At 47.3% G+C, this 3,691-nt stretch overlaps 1 pseudogene; it reads left to right on the top strand.

The window, feature by feature from the left end:
• Nucleotides 1-16: 16 nt before the first annotated feature.
• On the top strand, nucleotides 17-666 carry LOC115624477 (annotated as a pseudogene).
• Nucleotides 667-3,691: the final 3,025 nt, after the last annotated feature.

A 3,691-nucleotide genomic window follows, 5' to 3' on the forward strand; every position in this document is an offset into this window, starting at 1 on the left:
CCGTCTCGTCAAATACGCAGCATCGCCAGATAGCACCGCAACTGCCTTACGCCATCTGTTGCCACCATTTGTGGACTTTGTGGCACACGACATAGCACCACGCAAGGACCACCCATTTACTACGAATGGAAGGTGCCTTCTAATGGCCTCGAGCCACCAAAGTTCGATGCGCCCATAGGTGTGGATGGCCGGATATCCCGAACCACACGACTATACTGCCAAGAGCACGCACAGTTTTTTAAATACGAACTAACGATATAGCCAGCGACCGGCGTCCTGAAGTCATTGGCCAGAAACACGCACTCCCATCCCCCGTTCAGTCAAGGCTGAAGCCACGGTTCAGAGTGTCACCGAAAAGCGCAGAGACGCGCAGACGTGCTGAGCTCTATTTCCAGCTCCAACTCTAGAGGGCTGGCGCGGATATCACACACAACTGCGCAAGGAACTACTTATACCCGAATATGCATTTCCGCTGGAGAACATTGGACGCACAGGCTATGGCTCGGGCGATATATACAACTCCTTTCAGTTGAAAATACCCGAGCAGGTGAGAAGCAGTAACAGTGCGCCCTCAAAGCGCCATTGGTTCGGCGAAAATCCCAAGTGCCCGGAGTGCCATCCATCTTTCGTTTACCAGGCACATGCGAGCCCTGCCTCCAGAGATAGTTCACCTAATTAGTTATAAGCTTCTCCTAATTGCAAAACTATTTAGTATTACGTCAACTCACATAAGAATCCCAGAGGAATGAGAGTAAGTGTTAGAGAGTAAATTAATTCATTGCATTTAAATGTTAAATAACGTGTATATTCACAGTAAAATAATAATAATGCATATTTTTATCTAAAACTACATAAAAATGCTTCTTCCATCATTTTCATCCTCCTCCTACTAGGTACAATAATGCTACATTTTGGTGGTAAGTGATAAAGGCTTTCTGTGCCTAAAACGGCAGGCTGCTTAAACATGAGTATATAGTATTATGTGAGCGACTTTTGTCGGCTCCTTAACTGCTTAAAGTACAATGCATTTTATTCGCTTAACATGTGAACATTTCATCTTTCTCTAATATAAGGCACTGCTTCAATTCCATATTCCATAATTGTATGCATGCTGAGCTTCTCCACTCCACTCCACTCCTCTCCACTCGACTCGAATCGTCGATCAAACAAAACAACTAAATAGTATTCGAATTATATACACGCTAAATTGGAAACTGATTTTTGTGATTCTGTTCGGTAAAATTTGACTAGCATTTGGCTTCGCTCGCATTTAGCAGGGATCATAGAGAAAGACACTGGGAGACCATGGCTTGGGCGAGCCAGCCGCCAGTTCCGGTGTGGTGATTCACCACCTGGCTGCAGTTACAACTGTCTCCTGCAAAGTCCATGCCCTGGGGATGTGCGCGGAGCACAATTTGATGAGTCTTGGTAACATCGACATTGGCCACTACCCCGACCCCGCCGCCTCGTGGCGAAAGCTGTAGAAACGATTGGTCAGATGTCCATCTACGTAAATCTATAGGGGGGGGGAGGAGAATTGAAGTTTCGAACGCTGTGATTTGTATTCCATTCCAGCCTCACCTCATAGCCGGCAATGCCGCAACAGTCGTGAACCTGCCAACGCACATAAAGAGCTGCACAGCCAAGGCTGCTGACATCGGTAATGGTAACCGGATAACTCTCCGGGTACGGCTCACAGTGCGTGATCCTTTTGGATTCTACAAAGCAGCCCACAAATTAGTTAAGTTAGGGTATACGAAATGAAAAAAAAATGGTCTCCTACCTTTGGTTTAATTCTTTTTGACGCAGCACATGATCCATTGAGTCCAGAATCAATAATAATCGAGTCAATAAAATATTTCTAAGAACAAATAAAATTGCATACTTGTTTTACTAAATAATCGAAGTAACTCACCATTTCGGATGTAGGATCGCACAGCACCGCATCCAGAGTTTTAGATACGGTTTTGCATTCATTATCGCAGATGAGCGCACGGCAATGACAACAGACACAAGGCTTCGGCGGTTCTTTGTCCGCAGCCGCTCTCTTTTTTCCACAGATGCTCTCTTCCATGGCCCCAGTCTCGGGACAGGCGTATCTGATGTCTGATTCCATCCTCCACCGCATCCACCGCAATCGTCTTCTGTGGCTGCTTGTCCTCCCCAATTCACTGAATCGTACTCGCATTCGCCGCAGAAAGCGTCTTCCCCTGGTAGCCTTTTGGTGCCAAACTCCATAAGTTGTTGTAGCATTGCTCGCAGTCCCCACACTCTACGCTCTGGGGCAGTTCCGTAGATCCATCACATTCGCAGTCACCATGCATTTGTGCACACTCTTCCTCCTTGCGGGCTCGTCATCACATTCTCCGTGCGTCACAAGTGGTTCGCTATCCCTTTTCTCTTCTTCACATTCGCCGTACATTAACATTTCTTCGCAATTGTTTTTGCCTGTTCGCGACTCTGTCGGAAAAATTGGGAACAATCTTTGGATCAGGGGGTTCATCATCACATTCGCCGTGAAATACGTCACTGCCCTTCTTTTCTTCTTCACAATCCCCGTGCATGACCAAATTATCGCAATCTATAGTTCCGCCTCGCATTTACTACGCTTGAAATATTCTCCAGAGGATCTACATCACATTCGCCCTCTATTTGTGCGGACATCTTTTGATCCATATTTGCTCCATACTTGCTCCATGCTTTGCTGCATACTTTGCTGCATACTTTGTGCTGGCTTTGCTGCAGTCTTTCTTCCTCACAGCAACCGAAATACATACCAGAACCCGTCGGGGGCTCACTACGCTCTGTTGCACTGCATTCACCTGCAAAGAATGCTGACGACTCCCCTTCTCCTGCCTTACACTCTTCGCCAAAATCCTCGCCTAAGCTTTTTGTGTCGGGTGGCTCATAGTCTGGATCGAACTCTACGTTGTATATTTCATGCTCTGGTATAATCTTCTCAGCTGGTGGCCCAAAGCATTTTGCACGTAGTCTCTCAATTGCTCGTAGCACTGCTCCTTTTTCCGCTGTTTTCTGCTCTTCGGCATCTGGGACTTATCTGGTCTAGGCCCACCAGCTTCGACGCACTCATCGAAAGTCATAGGCGGCGTCTCTGGTTCTGCCCGGGCAATAGTGCATCCTCATCTTCAAGGTGTAGCAGCATCGTCAGTTCCACGAAGAGTCGCTTTATTATAGCGGAACGCTCTTCCTTGCACATGCAATCGGAGCAATCGATAAGGCCGTTGATCATATCCAGCACACGTTGCCTGCGAGTTGGTGGCGGATATTCGCTCCGAGGCTCCGAGGATATTACAGAGTAGTAGCCTGCATTCATCAGGATTCTTCATCGTCGTCATCGTCTTCCCCCCACATGTACATGAAGGACCAGATTTGTCGAACATACAGGACGCTCCACAAGACACACAAATGCTGATTGAGCAGCATTAAACGTTGAGATCTGCCCACAGCTACACGGTCGCTGATAGTTGACGGAATCGTCATCATCTCCGCCACAAGAAATGCCACAGGGACATACAAATGCCATGTGAGAATTATTAAATGTAGAGGTCCGGCCACAAAGGCACTGACGCTGGTTGTTATTGGCCATACGATTGTCTTGACACGGACCGCCAGGTCTCCCTGCTTGCTGCGCGTCGATATTTTGGATGATTTCGACCAGTTAGAAGGCCCT

Source organism: Scaptodrosophila lebanonensis, unplaced genomic scaffold (genome assembly GCF_003285725.1).
Source record: "Scaptodrosophila lebanonensis strain 11010-0011.00,11010-0021.00 unplaced genomic scaffold, SlebRS2 tig00000057-arrow-arrow-pilon, whole genome shotgun sequence".
Taxonomy (NCBI): domain Eukaryota; kingdom Metazoa; phylum Arthropoda; class Insecta; order Diptera; family Drosophilidae; genus Scaptodrosophila; species Scaptodrosophila lebanonensis.